Source organism: Trachypithecus francoisi, unplaced genomic scaffold, assembly GCF_009764315.1.
Source record: "Trachypithecus francoisi isolate TF-2019V2 unplaced genomic scaffold, Tfra_2.0 Lachesis_group5, whole genome shotgun sequence".
NCBI lineage: Eukaryota > Metazoa > Chordata > Mammalia > Primates > Cercopithecidae > Trachypithecus > Trachypithecus francoisi.
Window position 1 is genome coordinate 70,053,709 of NW_022681470.1, and position 27,590 is coordinate 70,081,298.

A 27,590-nucleotide genomic window follows, 5' to 3' on the forward strand; every position below is an offset into this window, starting at 1 on the left:
TGAGCCACCACACCCGGCTAATTTTTGTATTTTTAGTAGAGACGGGGTTGCACCATGTTGGCCAGGCTGGTCTCGAACTCCTGACCTCAAGTGATCCACCCACCTCGGCCTCCCAAAGTGCTGGGATTACAGGAGTGAGCTACTGCGCCTGGCAGAAATAAACTTGCTTAACAGGACTGGCTGAGGAAATAATGTGTACAGAGCAGTGAAAATTTTTAATTGCCCAAACTGCAGATTCCCAGCTGAGGCTGAACAACGCATCCTCTGGGTGCCCATGGAACTGAGGTACCACAGAATTTTGCAATTAATTTTGCGGAAGCACAGCCATAGCTCTCACTTTAAAATGTACGTGTATGTACTGTGTGTCCACCTTTATTAAATGTAGTATAGGACTGTAGATTGTTGGAAGACATTATTTAAGTGGAGACCCCACAAGAAACAGAAAGAAACCGAGAAAGAATAAAGTGTAGAGAGTAGAGAGGAAAAGGATACTAGAAGGCAGGAGCACTGCTTTTATAGGCTCTTTGAAACAGTGGTAGTTTCTTGGGAAGGCTTTTCTTACCCCTGGTGCTTAAAAGGAAATCAAGTGTATTTGGAAAAAAACCCTTTCCTTGAGTATGTAATTGATTCTTGTTATTTGCAGTAGGTAGGTTCTGTAAAGTTGCTGGAAACAATGAATTAGTAAATACTGAATCATTGCTCCTAAGGGAAATACAGGATAAGGATCCAGTAAGCCTCTGGTCGCATTTTTATCAACTTATCAATACATAGTTTTGTTATGTGTGTGTTTCCACTTAAAGACATCTTATGTAATATATATTGTTGATTCAGTAACATTGAACTCAGTCAACAGCATTGTAATTCATACCTCAACAAAGCTTATCTAACACTGCTATTTTCTCTGCAAAGCTCATGACAGCCTTCTTGTGCTTAGGAGCACTATACAGCACAATGCTTGGGGACCATTTTAAACAGCGACATCAACAAAAAGTACAAAAACGTGAAAAACATATCACTAAATGGAATGTGAAAAGGACACTTGGTCCTGATGGCTTATGCCTGTAATCCCAGCAATTTGGGAGGTCAAGGAGGCTGGATTGTTTCAGCTGGGGAGTTTAAGATCACACTGGACAACATGGCGAAACCCCGTCGCTACAAAAAGTACAAAAATTAGCCGGGTATGGTGGCTCCAGAGTTTGAGGTGAGAGGATTACTTTAGCCCGAGAGGGCGAGGCTGCAGTGAGCCAATATAGTGTCACTGCACTCCAGCCCGGACAACAAGGGACACTGTTTACGGTATAGTATGAGAGCTGAAACAAGAAGGCAGAGGATACCTTGTTCAGCCTCAGCTGGGAATGTGCACTTTGGGCAATTAAAAATTTTCCCTGCTCTGTACATGTCCAAAAATACATGGAGGTTACAGATAAATTTTAGCAAGTAGGCAAATTTGCAAATATGGAATCCACAAATAAGGGAGAAAGACTGTATTTCTGTTTTATACTGCCCTATTTTCTAGTTGGACTCACAATTTTGTAGTTCATTAAATTAATTGACTAGTAGTTTACTGTATGTCTTGTCTCTATAATGAGATTGTAAATAACTTCTGAGGAAAGACCATGACTCATTATTTCCAAAATTTACTTGACCTAGTGCTGTGCCAAGTATATATTATATTTTATAATATATATTTAATATATAGTATATAAAGTAAAATATAATATATATTTACTATATATTACTAAAAATATTTTGAATGAATGGTTAACAGTGGGCCAGAACTTAGGACTTGTGAATGTCCAGAAACTTTTTCCTTTAGCATACCCTAAAAGGTAAGGAGGGCCGGGCGCGGTGGCTCAAGCCTGTAATCCCAGCACTTTGGGAGGCCGAGACGGGCGGATCACGAGGTTAGGAGATCGAGACCATCCTGGCTAACACGGTGAAACCCCGTCTCTACTAAAAATACAAAAAACTAGCCGGGCGAGGTGGCGGGCGCCTGTGGTCCCAGCTACTCGGGAGGCTGAGGCAGGAGAATGGCGTGAACCCGGGAGGCGGAGCTTGCAGTGAGCTGAGATCCGGCCACTGCACTCCAGACCGGGCGACAGAGCAAGACTCCGTCTCAAAAAATAAAAATAAAAAAAAATTAAAAAAAAATAAAAATAAAAAAATAAAAAAAAGGTAAGGAGAAATGTAACATTTTTAAATAAGTAAAATAAATTAGTAGATATCCTTTCATGCAGTGTTGGAATTTGGGGGTTTATCTGATCTTAAAAGATATTTGCCTTTATCTGGACCTAGACTATTGCAAAGATTAAAGTTAACTTGCAGGGTGCTCATGGCAATGCAAATGATTCTTGTCTATGGACTTGTGAAATAATTCTACCCGGTTGGGGGGTGAACTCTCCACCTCTATGGAAAAGCCAGTTTTGGCTCACGCCTGTAATCCTAGCACTTTGGGAGGCTGAGGCGGGCGGATTTCGAGGTCAGAAGTTCGAGACCAGCCTGACCAACATGGTGAAATCCCGTCTCTACTAAAAATACAAAAATTAGCAGGCATGGTGGCGCGCCTGTAATCTCAGCTACTCAGGAGGCTGAGGCAGGAGAATCTCTTGAACTCGGGAGACGGGGATTGCAGTGAGCCGAGATGGCGCCACTGCTCTCCAGCCTGGGTGACAGAGCGAGACTCCATTGCAGTAGTAATAATAATAATAATAATAAATTAAACAACAACAAAAAAGCCAGTTTTGCACCATTTGCAGGTTCAATATTTCTGATCTGTAAACATGTCTGCTCTTTGGATTCTCCTTTGAACAGGTGATAGCGTTTGTCTGGTTCACCTATGTAATGAGTTAAATAAAATGGCTGGGTGCAGAGGCTCACGCCTGTAATCTCAGCACTTTGGGAGGCCGAGGCGGGTGGATCACTTGAGGTCAGGAGTTCAAGACCAGCCTGGCCAACATGGTGAAACCCCGTCTCTACTAAAAATAGACAAAAATTAGCCAGGTATGGTGGCTTATGCCTGTAATCGCAGCTACTTGGGAGGCTGAGGCATGAGAATCACTTAAATCTGGGAGGCAGAGGTTGCAGTGAGTCAAGATCGCACCACTGCACTCCAGCTTGGGCAACAGAGTGAGACTCCATTTGAAAATAAATAAAGAAAGAAAAATAAAATAAAATGACTGATGTGCTCATATTATATCTGTTTGAGAGTCATTATTTTACCTTTTTTTTTTTTTTTTTGCAAATTATCTTTTAAAAGTTCAGTAGTTCCCACCAAGATGCCCAATGTATTCATCTGACAGGTGAATTTTATCACTGGAAAAGTACACTTCATGGGTTGCCTGAGTCCTGGCAATTTTCTTGCTGCCAGAGATAAATCTAAAACTGCAAAAGAATGTTGCTGAGTCTTTGTTTTTCTAATTTTTATTTTCTTCTCCCCTAATTGTGTGTTTTTCTTTGGTTTGTACAAGCATATCTTGTTTTCTTGTGCCTCACTTTATTATGCTTCACAGATACTCTGTTTTTTACGAATTGAAGATTCGTGGCAACCCTCCCTTTTGCAATTCTATTGATAAGCATTTTTCCAGCAGCATGTGCTCACTTTCTTTCTCTGTGTAACGTTTTGGTGATTCTCACATACTTCAAACATTTTCATCATTCTTATATCTATTATGGTGATCTGTGAGCAGTGGTCTTTGATGTTACTATTGTAATTGTTTTGGGGCACCACAAACTGCACCCATTCAAGATGGCAAACTTAAATGTTGTGTGTGTTCTAACTGCTCTACTGACTGACCAACCGTTCCCTGCCTCTCTCCCTCTCAGGCCTCCATATCCCCTACACAATATTGAAATTAGGCCAATTGACAACCCTATGATGGTGTCTAAGTGTTCAAGTGAAAGGAAGAGTTACACATCTTTAAATCAAAAGCTAGAAATTATTAAGCTGAATGAAGGGACGACAAAAGCTGAGATAGGCCCAAAGACAGGCATCTTGCACCAAACAGTTAATGAAATTGTGAATGCAAAGGAAAAGTTCTTGAAGGAAATTAAAAGTGTTACTCCAGTATATGAAGGTATGATAAGAAAGCAAAACAGCCTTATTGCTGATATGGAGAAAATCTGAGTGGTCTATATAGAAGATCAAACCAGTTACAATATTCCCTTAAATCAAAGCCTAATCCGGAGTAAGGCCCCAACTCTATTCAATTCTATGAAGGTTGAGAGACGTGAGGAAGCTGCAGAAGACAAGCTGGAAGTTAGCAGAAGTTGCTTCATGAAGTTTAAGGAAAGAAGCTGTCTCCATAACATAAAAGTGCATAGGGAAGCAGAAAGTACTGATGGAGAAGCTGCCACAAGTTATCTAGAAGATCTAGCTTTGATTACTGATGAAGGTGTTTACAATAAACAACAGATTTTCTGTGCAGATGAAACAGCCTCTGTTGGAAGAAGATGCCATCTAGGACTTTCATAGCTAGAAAGAAGTCAATGCCTGGCTTCAACGCTTCAAAGGACAGGCTGACTCTTTTGTTAGGAGCTAATGCAGCTGGTGACTTTAACTAGAAGCCAATGCTCATTGATCATTCTGAAAATCCTAGGACCCTGAAGAATTCTGTTAAATCTACTCTGCCTGTTCTCTATCAATGGAAGACAAAGCCTGGACAACAGCACATCAGTTTATACCGTGGTCTACTGAATATTTTAAGCACACTTTTGAGACCCGCTGCTTAGAAAAAAATACTCTTTTTAAAACGTTACTGCTCATTAACAATGCACTTGGTCACCCAAGAGCTCTGAGTTGAATGTTATTTTATCCCTGCTAACACAACATCCATTCTGCAGTCCATGGGATCAGGGAATAATTTTGACTTTGAAGTCCCCTTATTTAAGAAATACATTTTCTTTCTTTTTTTTTTTTTTTTTTTTTTTGAGAAGGAGTCTCGCTCTGTCGCCCAGACTGGAGTGCAGTGGCACGATCTCGGCTCACTGCAAGCTCCGCCTCCCGGGCTCACGCCATTCTCCTGCCTCAGCCTCCTGAGTAGCTGGGACTACAGGCGCCTGCCACCGCGCCCGGCTAATTTTTTGTATTTTTCGTAGAGACGGGGTTTCACCATGGTCTCGATCTCCTGACCTTGTGATCCGCCCGTCTCGGCCTCCCAAAGTGCTGGGATTACAGGCGTGAGCCACCGCGCCCGGCAAGAAATACATTTTCTAAGGTTATAGCTGCCACAGAAGTGTTTCCTCTGAAGGATCTGGAGAAAGTAAATTAAAAACCTTCTAGAAAGGAGTCACCATCTTAGATACAAATCTTCTGGAAAAGATTTACCATGTTAGATGCCTTTCAGAACATTTTGATTCATGGAAGGAGGTCAAAATTTCCACATTAACGGGAGCTTGAGAGAAGCTGATTCCAGCCATCATGGTTCGCTTTGAGGGGTTCAAGACTTCAGTGGCAGAAGTGACAACAGATGTAGTGGAAATAGTAAGATAATTAGAATTAGAGCTTGAAGAGGTGATTGGATTGTGACAATCTCATGATAAAACTTGAACAAATAAGAAGTTACTTCTTATGGATGAGCAAAGAAAGTGGTTTCTTAAAATAGCAGCTACTCCTGGTATAGATGCTCTGAACATTGTTGAAATGACAACAATGGGTTTAGAATATTATATAAACTTAGTTGATAAAGTGGAATGAGCATTTCAGAGAATTGACTCCAATTTTGAAAGACATTTTCTACTGTGTGTAGAATGCTATCAAACAGCATCACATGTATGGAGACATCTTTCATGAAAGAAAGAGTCAATCTATGCAACAAACTTCATTTTTTTCTAAGAAATTCCACAACCATCCCAATCTTCAGCAACCACCAATCTGATCAGTCAGTAGCCATTAGCATAAAGGCAAGACCCTCCACCAGCAAAAAGTATTATGGCTTGCTAAAGGCTTAGTTGATCGTTTGCATTTTTTAGCAGGAAAGTACTTTTTAATTAAGATACATACTTTAGGCCGGGTGCAGTGGTTCACACCTGTAATCCCAGCATTTTGCAAGGCCAAAGTGGGTGGATCACTTGAGGTCAGGAGTTCGAAACCAGCTTGACCAATATGATAAAACCCTGTCTCTACTAAAAATACAAAAATTAGCAGGTGTGGTGGCATGCGCTTGTAATCCCAGCTACTCGGGAGGCTGAGACAGAAGAATCGCTTGAACCTGGGAGGCAGAGATTGCAGTGAGCCCAGATCGTGCCATTGCACTCCAGCCTAGGCAACAAGAGTGAAACTCTGTCTCAAAAAAAAAAAAAGATACATACTTTGTTTTTAGACACGATGTTATTGCACACTGAATAGACTACAGTATAGTGTGAACATAACTTTTATATGCACTTGGAAACCAAAAATTTTGCATGACTTACTTTATTGCAATATTTGCTTATTGCAGTGATCTGGAACCAAACCCACAATATCTTTGAGATATGCCTGTACATGGCCAATAAGTTATTTCCCTGTGTTGGAGCAATGATTAAGAGTTTGGTTATATGGTCTAACTATTTGCTGATCTCTATACAAGGACTAGTGGTTTACAGAGATATAATTTCTGTTGAGTGAGAAATAACAGAAAACCTGGTATGTTATTTTTATTTATTTGTCTATTTGCCTATTTTGAGTTCAACTCAAGAATTTTGTGCCCATTGGAAGGAGAACAGCTCATTAATATCTGGTCTGGTGAGTTTTCGTGTTCCTGTGTTTACTCTTGACCCATGGTTGAAATGGTAGAATTGAAGCTGTAAATTCTCCATATATCTGTCTGTGTGTCTGTAATTTATAAACATCTTTATACCTCTCTATGTGAGTATAAGATATTGTCTTGCCTCTGTAAGGTATTACTAATTAAAATCTAGTTTATTTTTGTCAAAGGATCTCTGCTCTGATTGGCTTATAGAGATAAATAAGCACTTACATAAATTTAATTTCTAAAATTACCTGAAAATCAGTAAATCAAGACATTCCAAATGTAATATACTTTAAAGAAAAATAGATGGCCGGACGCGGTGGCTCACTTCTGTAATCCCAACACTTCGGGAGGTAGGCGGATCATGAGGTCGGGAGACAGAGACCATCCTGGCTAAGACGGTGAAACCCTGTCTCTACTAAAAATACAAAAATTAGCAGGTGTGGTGGCATGCGCTTGTAATCCCAGCTACTCGGGAGGCTGAGACAGAAGAATCGCTTGAACCTGGGAGGCAGAGATTGCAGTGAGCCCAGATCGTGCCATTGCACTCCAGCCTAGGCAACAAGAGTGAAACTCTGTCTCAAAAAAAAAAAAAGATACATACTTTGTTTTTAGACACGATGTTATTGCACACTGAATAGACTACAGTATAGTGTGAACATAACTTTTATATGCACTTGGAAACCAAAAATTTTGCATGACTTACTTTATTGCAATATTTGCTTTATTGCAGTGATCTGGAACCAAACCCACAATATCTTTGAGATATGCCTGTACATGGCCAATAAGTTATTTCCCTGTGTTGGGAGCAATGATTAAGAGTTTGGTTATATGGTCTAACTATTTGCTGATCTCTATACAAGGACTAGTGGTTTACAGAGATATAATTTCTGTTGAGTGAGAAATAACAGAAAACCTGGTATGTTATTTTTATTTATTTGTCTATTTGCCTATTTTGAGTTCAACTCAAGAATTTTGTGCCCATTGGAAGGAGAACAGCTCATTAATATCTGGTCTGGTGAGTTTTCGTGTTCCTGTGTTTACTCTTGACCCATGGTTGAAATGGTAGAATTGAAGCTGTAAATTCTCCATATATCTGTCTGTGTGTCTGTAATTTATAAACATCTTTATACCTCTCTATGTGAGTATAAGATATTGTCTTGCCTCTGTAAGGTATTACTAATTAAAATCTAGTTTATTTTTGTCAAAGGATCTCTGCTCTGATTGGCTTATAGAGATAAATAAGCACTTACATAAATTTAATTTCTAAAATTACCTGAAAATCAGTAAATCAAGACATTCCAAATGTAATATACTTTAAAGAAAAATAGATGGCCGGACGCGGTGGCTCACTTCTGTAATCCCAACACTTCGGGAGGTAGGCGGATCATGAGGTCGGGAGACAGAGACCATCCTGGCTAAGACGGTGAAACCCTGTCTCTACTAAAAATTTAAAAAATTAGCCAGGCGTGGTGGCTTGCGCCTGTAGTCCAGCTACTCAGGAGGCTGAGGCAGGAGAATTGCTTGAACTTGGGAGGCAGAGGTTGCAGTGAGCCAAGATCATTTCACTGCACTCCAGCCTGGGCGGGAGAGCGAGACTCCGTCGAGAGAGAGAGAGAGAGAGAGAGAGAGAGAGAGAGCGAGCGAGAGCAAGAGAGAGAGAAAGAAAGAAAGAGAAAGAAAGAGAGAGAGAAAGATATATAGAAACTAACTCAGAAATATTTAAAGAATTCAAGCTAAGAAAGAAGGAAAGAAAAAGAAAAATATATAGAAACTAACTCAGAAATATTTAAAGAATTCAAGCTTACATCATTAAGGTCAATCTGTAGTGAAAGGTGATTTCTTTTTTTGAAGTAGTGTAATGTTAATAAGAAATGGGTAGGGAGAAGCATTGATTTTAGAATACCATTCCACCATAATTGCATATCTAGTCAGGGATTGAGACAATGAAGAAGGGTGGGCATAAAAACCTCAGAGACCAAGGTCTCTGCTAAAGAGAAGGCAAGTATTTTGGACAATCACACGGAGATTCATCTACTATGGATGGGATTCAGGAACTTGAATTGGCTGGGGTGTGGGTAGCCAATATGGCAAAAGTATGAGTTAAACCTCACTCAGAAGGACTGAGGTTTGAAAGAAAATGGAAGTACTTCAGAACTCACATTTCTATGAAATGGAGAGAGCTTGGACACTCTCTGGAAGTTGTTCTCCCTGGCAAAAACTAAAGTAGGTAAGACTGTCCTCTCTTCTACTGGTATTGCCAGAGCTGATTACAGAAAAGAGAGGAGGATTGAGAGGTACAGCGGAATGAAGTCAGTGTGTCTCCCGTCCTGAGAAATAAATCACTAGTGGAGGTACTTTCAGAGTGTGACCGAGATACAGGGAATCTCATTAAGGACTGTACGACTAGAAATAGAGAAGGCTAGAGCTACTGAAATGTGACAGAGGATGAAACTCAGCATATGAATTTTTCAGCAAATAGCAGAGACCCTTAGAATTATCTGAAAAGTGATTGTTTTTCAGATCCTTGAGCAAGAGAGTGACCATTTCAGCTATCTGGTCTAGAATATCCAGATTGACTCAGGAGACAAGGCAGAGCCAGGTTTATGATGGAGGAAAAATCCAGAACAGACTAGAAAAGAAACATTTTATTTTGACATGCCTATATAAGGCCTTCATTAGTTTCTACAGGGCAGGAGTCGCAAGTTAATATTAATAGCACAACAAGAGGCTGGGTGCAGTGCTTCACACCTATAATCCCAGCACTTTGGGAGGTTGGGAGTTCAAGACGAGCCTGAGCAACATAGCAGGACCCTGTCTTTAAAAAAATAAAAAGTAAATAAAAATTAGCTGAGCATGGTGATGCACACCTGTGGTCCCAGCTACTCAGGAGTCTAAAGCAAGAAGATCACTTGAGCCTGGGAGGTCAAGGCTGCAGTGAGCTATGATCATGCCACTTCACTCCAGCCTGGGTGACGAAGTAAGACCCCACCCCTGCTCCTTCTCCCCCACAGAAAAACCATAACAAGAGCCTAGCACTTAGCAATTTGTTAAATTCCAATTTAAAAAATCTTTCCAGATACTATTAAAGTTCTATCTCTATACCAGATAGACGCCAATGACATTTGCAAATTCAAAATTCATTCACTCAGTCATTTATTTATTTATCCCCACACCTAGTTTAAGACATAAAATATTACAAATACAGTTGAAGCCTTGGCATCCATCTGCAAATCCTTTTCCCTCCATCTCCCAAGATGAAACTACCATCCTAAATTTAGTGCTTTTCATTCTCATGTGTGCCATTATATATTTTTATGTGTGTAAGTATTATAGACAATATACAAAAATTTTATATAACATATTTTGGAACTATATATAGATGGTATCATACTCTGTATCTTTCTCCAACTTGCTTTTCAGTCTCAACATTATGTTTTAAGATTTAACCATGTTTTTACCTGCAATTCTGGTTAATTCATTTTTCACTACTATATTCCAAATACAAATCACAATTTATTAATCCTTTATTCTGCTGATATACATTTAGTATTTCTCCTCCTTCTCTCCTCCTTCTCATGATCTCTATGCTAAGACCCTGATGAATTCCTCAGTTCTACTAATTCATTAATTTTTTCCTTAACTGAGACCAGTCTACACTGTATTTTGTCTATTCAGTATTTATTTCAATTGCTATGTTTTTTTTATTTCCAGGATTTCTTTGTTGATTTTTTCTGCATCCTCCTTTTTTGTTTTATTTCTGCTTGCTTTTATAATTCCTTATTCTTGGCGAGTGTCTCACGCCTGTAATCCCGGCATTTTGGGAGGCCGAGGTGGGCAGATCACGAGTTCAAGAGTTCGAGACCAGCCTGGCCAACATGCTGAAACTCCGTCTCTACTAAAGATACAAAAAATTAGCCGGGCATGGTGGTGCGGTGCACCTGTGATCCCAGCCACTTGGGAGGCTGAGGCAGGAGAATCGCTTGAACCCGAGAGGCAGAGGTTGCAGTGAGCCGAGGTTGCACCATTGCACTTCAGCCTAGGTGAGAGGTCAAGACTCCATCTCAACAACAACAACAAAATTCCTTATTATTTTTTTCTTTTAAGTCTCTCAAACGATACTAACCATGCTTGTTTTTTGTTTTTTTTTTTTGTTTGTTTGTTTGTTTTTGTTTTTTTGAGACAGAGTCTTGCTCTGTTGCCCAGGCTGGAGTGCAGTGGTGCCATCTGGGCTCACTGCAAGCTCCACCTCCCAGGTTCATGCCATTCTCCTGCCTCAGCCTCCTGAGTAGCTGGGACTACAGGCGCCCACCACCACGCCCGGCTAAGTTTTTTTTTTTTTTTTTTTTTTTTTTTTGCATTTTTAGTAGAGACAGGGTTTCACCGTGTTAGCCAGGATGGTCTCGATCTCCTGACCTCATGATCCGCCTGCCTCGGCCTCCCAAAGTGCTGGGATTACAGGCATGAGCCACCGTGACCGACCCTCCACGCTTGTTTAAAGCTCATTTTCTGATTATTCTGTTATGTTCATTTTGTCTGGAGTAAATTTATCTTCCCTATTTTGATTTTGTTGGTGGCTGTTCTGAGTGTGAATTTCTTCATGTGTTTTGGAACTTTCATGTGCAAACATCCTGATTAGGAGATTTTTATTTTTTCTCTCTGTTGACCCTGTTTGTCTTAATTGCCTCCATTCCCCCTCAAGGGACTCCTAGACCAGAGTCAGGTCTTATATTGGTGGCTTGGGTCTGTCTAGCTATGCTATCAGAGATGTTACATTTCCAGTCTGTGAGCTAGTGGATAGCTTGGCCCAGGTACTGGATGGGAAGCTGTATCCCTTTTCTCCTGCCTCCCTAGGCCATGGCTATAGAAGTAGTCACTGCAGCACTTTTCAGCCTTTCTTCATGAGTAAAGTGGCCCTTAGTTTCAACAGTGAGCCTGAATCCATCCCTTCTCTTTCTTGGGAAGACTTTTAGTTCCTGTTAACTTTTAGTAGCAAAATTCCTAGATAGGAGGCCCAGCATGTCTCAGCTTTGGTGTTTCTGGGCCTCGAAAAAAGTTAATATTGCTTTTGAGCATGATGGTGTTTTCCAGTTCTGTTTTGTTATGATTTCTCTTTTTATATTTTTATCTCTCACTGCTACGTGTTTGGAGCAGAGAAGGTCTTCAATGCAAGAATTTAAATAGTATCTTCACTAGAAGTACAAATATACAGTATTATGTAATATCCAGAAATAATTTCTTTATAAGCTGAAAGTCTGTTCCTCAAGAATTATTGAGATGTAGTGTAGCACAGTAAAATGGGAAGACTTTTTTTTCTTTCTTTTTTGAGACAGAGTCTCAAAGCTGGAGTGCCAGTGGTGTGATCTCAGCTCACTGCAGCCTTAACCTCGTGATCTAAAGCATTCCTCCTGTTTCAGCCTCCCAAGTATCTGAGCGCCACTATGCTTGGCTGATTTTTTATTTTTTTGTAGAGACAGTGTCTTGCTATCTTGTCCAGGCTGGTCTTGAACTCCTGGGCTCATGCCTCCCACCTCAGCCTCCCAAAGTGAGCCACCGCACCTGGCTGGAAGACTCTTGAGTCAAATAGACCTCGGTTTTTTGTTTTTTGTTTTTTTGAGATGGAGTCTCGCTCGCCTGGGCTAGAGTGCAGTGGCCGGATCTCAGCTCACTGCAAGCTCCGCCTCCCGGGTTTACGCCATTCTCCTGCCTCAGCCTCCCGAGTAGCTGGGACTACAAGCGCCCGCCACCTCGCCCGGCTAGTTTTTTGTATTTTTTAGTAGAGACGGCGTTTCACAGTGTTAGCCAGGATGGTCCCGATCTCCTGACCTCGTGATCCGCCCGTCTCGGCCTCCCAAAGTGCTGGGATTACAGGCTTGAGCCACCGCGCCCGGCCTAGACCTCGGTTTTACACAGACTCTGACGCTTCTCAGTTGTGGCATTGGGCAAACATATCACCTCTTTGGTCACAGTTACCTGTAAAATGGGGATAATAGTACTTATAAAATATTATGAAGATGGCTGGGCGCAGTGGCTCATGCCTGTAATCCCCGCACTTTGGGAGGCTGAGGCGGGCAGATCACAAGGTCAAGAGATCGAGACATCCTGGCCAACATGGTGAAACCCTGTCTCTACCAAAAATACAAAAATTAGCCGGGCGTGGTGGCATGTGCCTGTAGTCCCGGCTACTTGGGAGGCTGGAGCAGGAGAATCTCTTGAACCCAGGAGGCGGAGGTTGCAGTGAGCCAAGATTGCGCCATTGCACTCCAGCCTGACAACAGAAGGAGACTCTGTCTCAAATTAAATAAATAAATATATAAATAAAAATGAAGATAAATAAAATGATAGTTGTAAAGTACCTGTCAAAAGATGCAGAGGGGCAGAAATATTTGTTTTTTTTTAAAATCACATTTATGTGCAACTTTTTTCATCACATGAACTTGATTAATAAAGTAGCATAGCCGGGGGCGGTGGCTCATGCCTGTAATCCCAGCACTTTGGGAAGGTAAGGCGGGTGGATGACCTGAGGTCATGATTTCGAGACCAACCTGACCAAAATGGAGAAACCCCATCTCTACTAAAAACACAAAATTAGCTGGGCATGGTGGTGCATGCCTGTAGTCCCAGCTACTCAGGAGGCTGAGGCAGGAGAAGGGCATGAACCCAGGAGGCAGAGCTTGCACTGAGCTGAGATTGGGCCACTGCTCTCTAGCCTGGGTGACGGAGTGAGACAATGTCTCAAAAAAAGAAAAAAAAAAGAAAAATAAAGTAGCATATAATGAGTGGATACTATACATATAACAGAACTTTCTGCTGTTCTGTTCCTTTGGAAAATAGTACAGAGAAAAATTAAAAACAGAAGACAAAAATTATACAAAATGAGATGTAATATCATATAGATTCAATACTTAAGAGAAGTATCTATGTGATACTTTCAGATTTTTCTGAAAAGTTATCTATTTTGGTTATTGTACATTAGCATACTCCTTTGGAAGACTGATGTTAATCTTTCTGTCCATCAGGAAAATGAGTATCCTTTGTTAAATAAAAATTTCCCTAGTTAGCAGTTACATAATCATATATACATGCTGATAACATGTATATATAATTATAGGGTATAAAAATTACTTTGCTCTTTTCTTCGTAGTCTGTTTTGTGTTGCTATAACAGAATACCTATGGGTAGTTTATAAAGAAAAGAGGTTTATTTAGCTCACAGTTCTGTGGGCTTGGTTCAAAAAGCATGGCACCACCATCTGCTCAGCTTTTGGTGAGGGCTTTTATGTTGGCTCAAGGCATGGCAGAGAAGGTCAAAGGGGAAGGGAACATGTGTAAAATCCCAGGGGCGTACTGGCTTTACAGCAATTCACTCCCATGGGACCTTCCCACAAAAATTAATGCAGTCTTGTAAGACTGAGAACTCACTAACTATTGCAAAAACTGCACCAAGCCATTCATGAAGGATCTGCCCCCATAACCCAAACACCTGCCACTGGGATCCACCTTCTAACACCACCACATTGGGAATTGAATTTCTTTTGTCTATTTTTTTTTTTAATTATTTATTTTTTGAGACAGGTTTCACTCCTGTTGCCCAGGCTGCAGTGCAATGGCATGATCTTGGCTCACTGCAACCTCCACTTCTGGGGCTCAAGTGGTTTTCTTGCCTTAGCCACCCGAGTAGCTGGGACTACAGGCACACACCACCATATCATGCTAATTGTATTTTTTGTAGAGAATGGGTTTCACCATGTTGCCCAGGCTGGTCTCAAACTCCTGAGCTCAAGCCATCTGCCTGCCTTGGTGGGATTTGTGAGCCACTGTGCCCAGTCATGGGAATCAAATTTCAGCATCAGTTTTGGAGGGGACCACAGTACCTCTTATAAAACAGAATTTGGCAAAATATAGATTGCAAGGAAAAGCTAAAAAATAAGGATGAAAAGCCCATTCAGAATGTCTCTCAACTCCCACACATGTACTCGTACTTCGCTCTCAGCCTCCAAATTCTGGAAAATGTTCTGTATAACCTACCAACTCTTTCAATAAAATATCCCAGGTTGTCATGGTGACATAGTTTTTCCCCTACAGAACCTTATAGTCTGTTATGGTAGTTTCCTAATTTTTTATGGTTGTGGAATTCTTTCTTTCTTTTTGGTACTGTTTCTCATTTTTCCAGCTGAATATTATATCTAGGCTTGCTGAAGTGGTAGCAAATTATAGATTTAATTTGAAGTAGGGCAGATTTAACCATGGTCTTACAGTCATCAGTAAGTCAGTCTGTAACGCTGATAGAGTACTCCATGGGTATGTGTTCTGCAGTGGTCCTTGATGAAAACATCATAACACTTAGCCCTTGCTAGAATGTCTAATTTCTTTCTCTAACATGTGTAGGCTAAGAACTTTTGATGTCCAGGCTTTTAAAATCGTTGAAGAACAACGATAGAAATTTGGTAGTCAGGATATAAAATTTAAGTTAACCCTTCTCTTTCCTCCATCCCTAAACCCTTCTTTTTTTGTCACCTAGGCTGAAGTGCAGTGGTACGGTTTTGGCTTACTGCAACCTCCGCCTCCCTGGTTCCAGCGATTCTCTTGCCTCAGCCTCCCGAATAGCTGGGACTACAGGCACACACCACCATATCATGCTAATTGTATTTTTTGTAGAGAATGGGTTTCACCATGTTGCCCAGGCTGGTCTCAAACTCCTGAGCTCAAGCCATCTGCCTGCCTTGGTGGGATTTGTGAGCCACTGTGCCCAGTCATGGGAATCAAATTTCAGCATCAGTTTTGGAGGGGACCACAGTACCTCTTATAAAACAGAATTTGGCAAAATATAGATTGCAAGGAAAAGCTAAAAAATAAGGATGAAAAGCCCATTCAGAATGTCTCTCAACTCCCACACATGTACTCGTACTTCGCTCTCAGCCTCCAAATTCTGGAAAATGTTCTGTATAACCTACCAACTCTTTCAATAAAATATCCCAGGTTGTCATGGTGACATAGTTTTTCCCCTACAGAACCTTATAGTCTGTTATGGTAGTTTCCTAATTTTTTATGGTTGTGGAATTCTTTCTTTCTTTTTGGTACTGTTTCTCATTTTTCCAGCTGAATATTATATCTAGGCTTGCTGAAGTGGTAGCAAATTATAGATTTAATTTGAAGTAGGGCAGATTTAACCAATGGTCTTACAGTCATCAGTAAGTCAGTCTGTAACGCTGATAGAGTACTCCATGGGTATGTGTTCTGCAGTGGTCCTTGATGAAAACATCATAACACTTAGCCCTTGCTAGAATGTCTAATTTCTTTCTCTAACATGTGTAGGCTAAGAACTTTTGATGTCCAGGCTTTTAAAATCGTTGAAGAACAACGATAGAAATTTGGTAGTCAGGATATAAAATTTAAGTTAACCCTTCTCTTTCCTCCATCCCTAAACCCTTCTTTTTTTGTCACCTAGGCTGAAGTGCAGTGGTACGGTTTTGGCTTACTGCAACCTCCGCCTCCCTGGTTCCAGCGATTCTCTTGCCTCAGCCTCCCGAATAGCTGGGACTACAGGAATGTGCCACCACGTCCGGCTAATTTTTCTATTTTTAATAGAGATGGGGTTTCACCATGTTGGCCAGGCTGATCTTGAACTCCTGACCTTGTGATCTGCCCGCCTCGGCCTCCCAAAGTGCTGGGATTACAGGTGTGAGCCACCGTGCCTGGCCAACCCTTTCTTCTTCTCAGCCCCAGAATGGTGCTTTGCAGATTTGTGACAACTTATACTACAGAGACTTGTGGATGTTATGTAATTGAACTCGTCTCTAGCAGATGACCTTAGTGCCTGGCCTGGTTTGTTTTAGGGTTAAAATGGTTTTTCTGGGAAGGTATTAAGGAGCAGGAGCCAGTCTAAGGGGCTCCTTAGACCCAGGAAAGAATGAAGAGGCTGAGCAATGGAAAGTCAGAGGAGAAATGAGAAAGCTGCATGTAAGAAACAGCAAAAGTGCTTTCTGTGATTGTCTGATACCCATTTGAGGAGAGAAACCATGTGTATTGTTTGTTAAATAATGAATGAATAAATGGCTATTTGGTGGTCACTTATTCTGCCTCTGCCCATGCCAAAGCTAGATATTGATCTGGAAGTAGTGTATGTTCTTGAGGACGATTAACATCAAGGAGTAAGGTATGTATCCTTTTGTTCCTTTTAATGAGTGTTTCGTTTATTGATATCTAAACCTTGGGTGTCTGGAATACTGGAGGTTAAAAAAGTGATTTAAGGGATTCTTTGAGTTATTATAATATTTTGAAAAAAATCTAATAGAAATTGAAGAAAAATTCACAGCCATAAAGCAAAAGTTCACCAAAACCTCAAGTGTCTTCGTTTTTGATTGATAACATATAAGCTTAATATGGTAAGATTTGTTATTCTGGTCAGAAGCTCAGATCTATCAATGACTTCAATTGGCAAAAACAAAAACAAATGATATTATTGTAATATATTTAATTTAGTTATGCATTAATTGCCTTTTATTTGTGATTCATTAATCTGGACAGCCTTCATTCTACAAAATACAATTAGAACTTCCGGCCGGGTGCGGTGGCTCACGCCTGTAATCCCAGCACTTTGGAAGGTCGAGGCGGCGGATGAGGAGGTCAAGAGAACGAGACCATACTGACCAACCAACATGGAGAAACCCCATCTCTCCAAAATTACAAAAATTAGCTGGGCGTAGTGGCGCACGCCTGGAGTCCCAGCTACTCAGGAGGCTGAGGCAGGAGAACCACTTGAACGCGGGAGGCGTAGGTTGCAGTGAGCTGAGATAGCGCCATTGTATTCCAGCCCGGGTGACAGAGCAAGACTCCGTCTCAAAAAAAAAAAAAAAAAAAAAAGAGCTTCCATTGGCCAATAACAGAAAAATGGGGGCCGGGCGCGGTGGCTCAAGCCTGTAATCCCAGCACTTTGGGAGGCCGAGACGGGCGGATCACGAGGTCAGGAGATCGAGACCGTCCTGGCTAACACGGTGAAACCCCGTCTCTACTAAAAAATACAAAACTAGCTGGGCGAGGTAGCAGGCGCCTGTAGTCCCAGCTACTTGGGAGGCTGAGGCAGGAGAATGGCGTAAACCCGGGAGGCGGAGCTTGCAGTGAACTGAGATCTGGCCACTGCACTCCAGCCCGGGCGACAGAGCGAGACTCCATCTCAAAAAAAAAAAAAAAAAAACCCAGAAAAATGGTTTTGTAAGATGGGAACAAGGAAACAAAACAAGAACAATAGAAAAAAAAAACTTGGCCAGGCGTGGTGGCTCACACCTGTAATCCCAGCACTTTGGGAGGCTGGGACGGGTGGATCAACTGAGGTCAGGAGTTCAAGACCACACCTGTAATCCCAGCACTTTGGGAGGCTGGGACGGGTGGATCACCTGAGGTCAAGAGTTCAAGACCAGCCTGGCCAACATGGTGAAACCACTTGTCCACTAAAAATGCAAAAATTAGCTGGGCATGGTAGTGCACACCTGTAATCCCAGCTACTCGAGAGGCTGAGGCAGGAGAATTGCTTGAACCCGGGAGGTGGAGGTTGCAGTGAGCTGAGTGGAGTACAAGCGCCCTTGTACTACAACCTGGGCAACAAGAGCGAAACTCCGTCTCGGGGGAAAAAAAACAAGCAAACAACAACAACAAAAAACCTAAATGGTTAACATTAGGTTACTTTTTTTGTAAAGGATAAAGTAGAAGAGACTTCCTTACTATGATGACTCAGACTAGAATCTCTTGTTTTCAGAAAAGAAACTGGTATTATTTGGAACCTATCTACTTCCTTAAAGTTTCAGTTTGGTTAGGTGGCATTGAGGATGAGTGACTCCATTTTGGTTTCGTTTGTTTTAGGCCCATTGCAGGAGCTCAGTTCAAACAACGACCTTTCATAATCTTGTTCAACAGTTCTTCCCTTTTTGGTCAGGCTCTCTCCTAGGTGGGATTGTGACCAAAACTTAGGGTGTTAGTGCTACTCTCAGTTACCACCACTCTGGGTTTCCAGTCTCAATACACCATTCATAGGTTACAATGTCCTCATGATCATACATTTCTTTGTTCCAGCCAAAGAGAGATTATTTGACGTTTGATGGATGACTGCATGCAAACATTTAAAGCTTTTGAGAGAATACAGCATACTAGAGATACTTCTATTATGATTATCAGAAGAGTAATCCGAAAGTTTGGAGTATGCGCTTGAGCCAGGGTCCCCATGAACCAAACCAACTAAAATCGATTAGATCACAGAGCGAGCCAGATGAGGAGTCTACTCATTTTAACCAAGTAGCCTGTTTGTTAAATTTTGCAAATAAGGCTCGACAATATCTGATGTATTTATCCATGTGCAACAAGAAATGTCAGCAACTGCACAGACTCATCCTATTCATTTAGCAGATAATCTAGCACCCTATGACAGGGTTAAATTAAAACAGGGAATGAGAACAAGTGGATCCAGAAGTTTAACTCTATAAGAGAGACCATGAGTACAATTTGAAAAAAACAGTGGCATTAGGGATGTTGCTAAAGTTAGCCAATGGGTGAACTAATGGATCTTTAAAGCCATGTAAAGGTTCAGGTTTGACATGACAGATCCAGCACTTCTAGTTGTCTGTAGAATCTACTGATTGTGAAATTCTAATTACAACATTGTCCTGCCAAGTGAAAGAGGTAGGTATAAGCAAAGAAAAATTAAGAGAGGGAAGAGTCTCATTATGATGGGGAGTCTTTTCTGATGTCTTGGGAAAAGCTAAAGCATGAAGTCATCAACCTCCCATGGCCTTCTATAATTTTCATTTAACAGTTGTACACTGTCTTATATCAGCATTCACCATTTTCATAATTTCTAGAAATATGTTTCCGCCATTTTCCATGTTAATTAACAGATCCAAATATGTTTAGCTTCTTTATACTGTACAAAAACAAGATGCCAGTATATATTTTTAAATTCTTTTTTTTTTTTTTTTTTGAGACGGAGTCTTGCTTTGTCATCCAGGCTGGAGTGCAGTGGCGCGACCTCGGCTCACTGCAAGCTCCACCTCCCAGGTTCACACCATTCTCCTACCTTAGCCTCCCCAGTAGCTGGGACTACAGGCGCCCGCCACCACACCCGGCTAATTTTTTGTTGTTTTTGGTAGAGACAGGGTTTCACCATGTTAGCCAGGATGGTCTTGATCTCCTGACCTCGTGATCCACCTGCCTCGGCCTCCCAAAGTGCTGGGATTACAGGCGTGAGCCACCACGTCCGGCCTATATTTTTAAATTAAGTTCAATAATTAATGTTTCAGTATTTTAACTTACTCAGAAATGACTCAGACATTTCATGAATATCTATCTCATATAATATAGCTAAGATTGCAAGTTATGAAAAAGAATTCTGTAATTATTACATTAGCCTAATTTACTCATTCTTACCAATCATGTTTGAATTGCTCATGGCAAACTTCAGATGATTGCCATGATTACTTTTTAACAAGTCAGGCAAGTATCAAGAATATCACAGAAGCAAATAAATGAAAAAGTTAAGTATGATTTTTCCCTCTGTTTTTCTTTCATTAATGACATGCATTAACCAATTTATTTTCATCATGTATACAGCTCCTAGGTTGAATTTATAGTATTATGACCTTAACCATCTAGGAGATAAAACTTGTTTGACTAGTAAGTTTATGTTTTAAAATTGCATGCTTGGGCCAGGTGCGGTGGCTCACGCTTGTAATCCCAGCACTTCGGGAGGCCAAGGTGGGCAGATCATGAGGTTGGGAGTTCGAGACCAGCCTGACCAACATGGAGAAACCCTGTCTCTACTAAAAATACAAAAATTAGCTGTGTTTGGTGGTAAATGCCTGTAGTCCCAGCTACTCAGGAGGCTGAGGCAGGGAAATCGCTTGAACCCAGGAGGCGAAGGTTGCAGTGAGCCAAGATCGTGCCACTGCATGCCAGCCTGGGCAACAAAGCAAGACTCCATCTCAAAAAAAAAAAAAAAAAGAGAGCTTAGAGCGAGCATGTAGGTCCAAATATCTCCAAAACTCACCTGAGTGACAAAGCATCCATTTCTGCTAAAACTGGATTTGATGTATTTTCCTCTAATTTGGTCTTGAGGTTGTCTCTGCAGAGTGGCTATGAATTCTAGCCCTGTCCTGGTGGAAAACCAAGAGATTTGCTCTTGGGTATTTACAGTATGCCTTTCATGGGATACTTCTTTATCCTGGAAGGCAGCCTAACACCTAAATGACTGGTCTGCAATGTGTCCCTCTGAAAGGAAACTTGTTTATACTGCAGATGCCCATGTGGCTCCATGATTGACCTGTGTCCAGTTTATTCCTATCATGAGAGCCACTTTCTAGGACAGCCCTGACCAGGAGAAGAGTTAGGGTCAGCTATGTCAGCCAGGCGAGACACAGAGGCAGGCGCCTGTAATCCCAGCTACTCAGAGGCAGGAGAATCGCTTGAACCCGGGAAGTGGAGGTTGCAGTGAGCCCAGATCGCGCCGCTGCACTCCAGCCTGGGCGACAGAGGAAGAAAAAAAAAAAAAAAATTGGCTGCGCGTTGTGGTGTGCGCCTGTAATCCCAGCTACTCAGGAGACTGAGGCAGGAGAATCACTTGAATCTGGGAGGTGGAGGTTGCAGTGAGCTGAGATGGCCCCACTGCACTCCAGCTTGGGCAACAGAGTGAGCCTCATTTTTTTTTCAAAGAAAAAGAAAAAGCCACCTGTATTTTGTTTCCCAGGACTGTCATAAAGTACCACAGACAGGGTGTGTTAAACGATAGAACTTAACTTTCCCATGATTCTGGAGGACAAGAAGTTCAAGATCCAACCTGGCTGACAAAGCAATACCCTGTCTCCAAAAAAAGAAAAAAAAGTTAAAGATCAAGCCTGGGTGCGGTGGCTCATGCCTGTAATTCCAGGCAAAGCGGGAGGATCACGAGGTCAGGAGTTTGAGACTAGCCTGGCCAACATAGTGAAACCCCATCTCTACTAAAAATATAAAAAAATTAGCCGGGCATGGTGGTGGGCCTCTGTAATCTCAGATATTCAGGAGGCTGAGGCAGGAGAATCATTTGAACCCGGGAGATAGAGGTTGCAGTGAGCCGAGATGGTGCCGCTGCACTCCAGGCTGGGTGACAGTGTGAGAGTCCATCTCAAAAAAAAAAAAAGAAGTTCAAGATCAAGGTGTCAGCAGAGCTGTTTTCTTCTGAGGGCTTCTCTTCCTGGCTTTTTAATTTACTAATACTAATTGGGGTACAACATGCCCATAGATGCCTATCGTCTGTGTCTTCAAATGGTCTTTCCTCTGTGCCCTAGTTTCCTCTTCTTGTAAGGACATAAGTCATGTTGGACAAGGGCTCATCCATATAATTTCATTTTACCTTGATTGCCTCTTTAATGGCTCTATCTTTAAATACAGTCACATTCCGAGGTACTGCAGGCAGAACTTTTCCGTATATGAATTCTGCGGGGACACAGTTCAGCCCATAACACCATCCTAATGAATGTGAATGTGTAGCTCATTGTGGTTTTGATGTACATTTCCCTGATGACAAATGCTACATCTTTTCATGTGCTTATTGGCCATTGGTATAGATTCTTTGGAGAAACATTTTCAGATCATTTGCCCATTTTAAAATTGAGTTATTTATCCCTCTGTTGTTGGGTTGAAAGAGTTCTTTATATATTCTGGATACTAGACTCTTGTCAGATACATGATTTGCATATATTTTCTCCCATTCTGTGGATTCTCTTTTCACTTTGATAGTGTTCTTTGACACACAAAGCTTTTAATTTTGATGAATTCCAATTTATCTATTTTTACTTTGGCTGCTTGTGCTTTTTGGTGTCATAGCAAACCATTTCCTATTACAAGGCCATGAAGATATACTTACATTTCCTTCTAAGAGCTTTTTGCTTTTACCTCTTACATTTCCATCTTTAATCTATTTTGAGTTAATTTTATTTTATTTTATTTTTTTTGAGACAGAGTCTCGCTCTGCGGCCCAGGCTGGAGTGCAGTGGCCGGATCTCAGCTCACTGCAAGCTCTGCCTCCCGGGTTTACACCATTCTCCTGCCTCAGCCTCCCGAGTAGCTGGGACTACAGGCGCCTGCCACCTCGCCCGGCTAGTTTTTTGTATTTTTTAGTAGAGACGGGGTTTCACCGTCTTAGCCAGGATGGTCCCGATCTCCTGACCTCGTGATCCGCCCGTCTTGGCCTCCCAAAGTGCTGGGATTACAGGCTTGAGCCACCACGCCCGGCCGAGTTAATTTTAGTATGTGGTGTTAGGAGGGGTCTAAATTCATTATTTTACATGTGAATATCTAGTCTTCCCAGCACCAGTTGTTGAAGACTATTTCTCTGCTCTCCCCATCTCTCCTTCCTATTGATTGCTCTTTGTTGAAAATTGCGCCGGGCGCGGTGGCTCAACCCTGTAATCCCAGCACTTTGGGAGGCCGAGACGGGCGGATCACGAGGTCAGGAGATCGAGACCATCCTGGCTAACATGGTGAAACCCCATCTCTACTAAAAACTACAAAAAACTAGCCGGGTGAGGTGGCGGCGCCTGTAGTCCCAGCTACTCAGGAGGCTGAGGCAGGAGAATGGCGTGAACCCAGGAGGTGGAGCTTGCAGTGAGCTGAGATCCGGCCACAGCACTCCAGCCTGGGTGACAGAGCGAGACTCCGTCTCAAAAAAAAAAAAAAAAAAGAAAATCGCTTGACTGAAAATGTATGGATGTGTGTCTGAACTCACAACCCTATGCCATTATCTATACAGTTACCTTTATGCCAATATCACACTGCCGAGATTACTGTAGCTTTGTAGTGAGTTTTGAAATCAGGACATGTAGATTCTCCGATCTTTATTAAGATTGTTTTGCTTTTCAGAGTCCTTTGCATTTCCATATGAATTTAAAGATTATCTTGCTCCTTTCTGTTAAAAAGAAAAGTTGAAAATAGGGATCACACTGAATATGTATTCAGTTTGGGGAGTATTGCCATCTTAATGACTTTCAATATTTTATTATTTTAGGTGTACAAGCATTACATTTCCTTTGTTAAATTTATTCCCATTAGCCGGGTGTGGTGGCACATGCCTGTAGTCCCAGCTACTTGGGAAGCTGAGGTGGGAGAATCGCTTGAACCTGGGAGGAGGAGATTGCACTGAGCTGAGATTGCACTGCTGCACTCCAGCCTGGATGATAGAGTGGGACTCCGTCTCCAAAATAAATAAAATAAATAAATAAATAAATTTCCAAATACTTTATTATTTTTGACAGTATTTTAAGTAGAATTATTTCCTTAATTTCATTTTTGGATTGTTCATTGTTAGAGTATAGAAATATAATTAATTTTCATATAGGGGTCTTGTATGTTTCAACTTTGCTAAACTTATTCTTTGGCTCTAAAAGCTTTTTGAGAGTGTGTGTAGATTCTTTAGAGTTTTCTGTATATAAGATCATGTTGGCTGGGTTTGGTGGTTCACGCTAATCCCAGCACTTGGAAAGTTGAGGTGGGTGGATCACTTGATCCCAGGAGTTTGAGACCACCCTGGGCAACATAGCAAAACCACATCTCTACAAAAAATATGAAAATTAGTTGGGCATGGTGGTGCGTACCTGTAGTCCCAGTTACTGGGGAGGCCGAGGTGGGAAGATCACCTGAAGCAGAGGTAGAGGGTTGGGGGAGATGAGAGGGTGGGTTGAGGCTTCAGTGAGCCATGATTTTAAAAAGACAAACAACAACAACAACAAAAACTAAAAACAAACAACTTTGGCTGGGTGCTGTGGCTCACACCTGTAGTTCCAGCACTTTGAGAGGCCAAGGCAGGCAAATTGCTTGAATCCAGGAGTTCAGGACCAGTCTGGGCAACACGGTGAGACTCCATCTCCACAAAAAATACAAAAATTAGCTGGGCATGGTGGTGCACACCTGTAATCTTAGCTACTTTGGAGGCTGAGGTGGGAGAATCACTTGAGCTCGGGATGTCGAGGTTGTGATGAGTCAAGATTGCGCCACTGCAGTCCAGCCTGGGTGACAGAGTGAGGTCCTGTCTCAATTAAAAAAAAAAAAAATCATATCTTCTGACAATAAAGATTGTTTTACTTCTACCTTTCCAACCTGGATGACTTTTATTTCTTTTTCTTGTCTAATTGCCTCGGCCAGAAGTACCAATACAATATTGAATGGATGTGGAAGAGTGGACATCCTTGTCTTGCTCCTGCTTTGGGGGAAAGCTTTCAGTTTTTCACCACTGAGAATGATGTTAGCTGTGGGTTTTTCATCAATGCCTTTTTTCAGTTTCAGAAAGTTCACCTTCTATTCCTAGTTGGTTGTGTTTTCTTATCATGAAAGGATGTTGGACTTTGTCAAATGTCCTTTCTGCATCTGTTGAGATGATCCTGTATGTTTTCCCTTTATACCATCAATATGGTGTACTACATTGATTTATTTTCATATATTGAACTAACTTTGCATTTCAGGGATAAATCCCACATGGTCATGTCACATAATCTTTTTACTATGCTGCTCGATTTGGTCTGCGAGTTTTTAGTTGAGGATATTCACAAGGAAATTTTTTTCTTCTGATTATTTGGCTATGTTACCTGGGTAATACTGGCCTCATAAAATGAGTTGGAAAGTGTTCTCTTTTCTTCTTTTATTTGACAGAGTTTGAGAAAGACGGGCGTTAATTCTTTTTAACATTCAGTTTCACTGAATTCATTGGAAAAAGCTTCTAATCCTAGGTTTTTGTTGACACTTTTGGATACAGACTTAATGTCTTCACTGGTCTATTCTGGCTTTTCTTTCTTCTTGAGTCAGTTTTGTCTTTGTCTTTGGTTCCTTTAGATGTGGTTTTCTTTGGCTTTTTGGATGTATTTAAAATAGCCAATTTAAGGCCGGGCGCGGTGGCTCAAGCCTGTAATCCCAGCACTTTGGGAGGCCGAGACGGGCGGATCACGAGGTCAGGAGATCGAGACCATCCTGGCTAACACGGTGAAACCCTGTCTCTACTAAAAATACAAAAAAAAACTAGCCGGGCGAGGTGGCGGTGCCTGTAGTCCCAGCTACTCGGGAGGCTGAGGCAGGAGAATGGCGTGAACCCGGGAGGCGGAGCTTGCAGTGAGCTGAGATCTGGCCACTGCACTCCAGCCTGGGTGACAGAGCGAGACTCTGTCTCAAAAAAAATAAAATAAAATAAAATAAAATAGCCAATTTAAAATTTTTGTCTAACAGCACCAACATCTGAGCTTCCTCATGGACATAGGTTTTAATTGACTGCCTTTTTATCTGTGTATATGGGTCATACTTTTTGTTTCTTAAAATGCTTCATAAATTTTTGTTGAAAATTAATTATTTTACATGTTCTAATATGACAACTCTGAAAGTCAGAGTATCTCTCCTTCCCAGAGTTCATTGTTAGTGCTTATTGTAGTAGTTGTTTGTTTAGTTTTCTGAACTAATTTCGTTAAGTCTGTTATTTGTTGTGTGTGGCCACTAAAGTCTCTGTTCTGTTGGCTTATTAATTAGGCAGAGATTGGACAGCAAATGATTGGCCAGTGATTTCCTTAGATGCTGGAACCAAAAAAATAGCGCCCAGTCTTTGCAGAGAGGCCTTGTTTTTATTTTATTTTATTTTTATTTTTATTTTTATTTTTATTTTTTTTTGAGACGGAGTCTTGCTCTGCCGCCCAGGCTGGAGTGCAGTGGCCGGCTCTCAGCTCACTGCAAGCTCCGCCTCCCGGGTTCACGCCATTCTCCTGTCTCAGCCTCCCGAGTAGCTGGGACTACAGGCGCCCGCCTCGTCGCCCGGCTAGTTTTTTGTATTTTTTAGTAGAGACGGGGTTTCACCATATTAGCCAGGATGGTCTCGATCTCCTGACCTCGTGATCCGCCCGTCTCGGCCTCCCAAAGTGCTGGGATTACAGGCTTGAGCCACCGCGCCTGGCCTATTTTTATTTTTTATAGTGACAGGGTCTCACTGTATTGCCCAGGCTAGTCTCAGACTCCTGGGCTCAAGCGATCCACCTACCTCAGACTCCAAAGTGCTGGGATTACAGGCATGAGCCACCATGCCTGGCCTTATTTTAGTTTTCGTTTTTATTTACTTATTTATTTTGAGACACAGTCTTGCTCTATCGTCCAGGCTGGCATGCAGTGGCATGATCTTGACTCACCACAACCTCTGCCTCCCAGGCTCCAGCAATTCTCTTGTTTCAGCCTCCTGAGTAGCTGGGACTACAGGTGTACACCACTATGTTGGGGACCAGCCTCAACAACACCCGTAGGGTACTCAAAGTCTGGTGGTGACAAAGGAATGAGAAGAGATAGGTTAAGAGTCTATAAAGGTGGGAGCCAGGGGGCCAGTTGCAAAATGGAGGCTGCAAAAGGTTCAGAGCTCTGGTCTCTATACTATTTATTAAGTACAATTACTTAGATTTAAGAAGCAGATGTTTAGGGTGAAACAGTGAAAGAGTGGCAGTGTGTCATAGGCATAATTTATAGCAATAGCTGTTTAAATGAATCCTTTTTGTGCTCAAACAGCACATCTTTAACTTATCGGAGAGTAGCTAGTGGGAGCGACTTAACTAGGAGCCTGCATGTCTGTCTACATTTCAGTGTTTTAAAGGAGTGTCTTTCACTTTGAAAACAGTGTTTACAGATAAGAGAGCGGGTCTTGCTCTGAGCATGGGAACATGATGGCAATTAGGAGGCTTTCCTCCTCAGAGTCCTCCTGTGGCTTTCCAGGACTTATTGTCCCATATTTTTATGGCCAGTTTATACAGGCACCCCACAAGCTGTTTTCCCGCATGAGAAGAGACAGGCTAAGAGTTTATAAAGGTGGGAGCCAGGGGGCCAGTTGCAAAATGGAGGC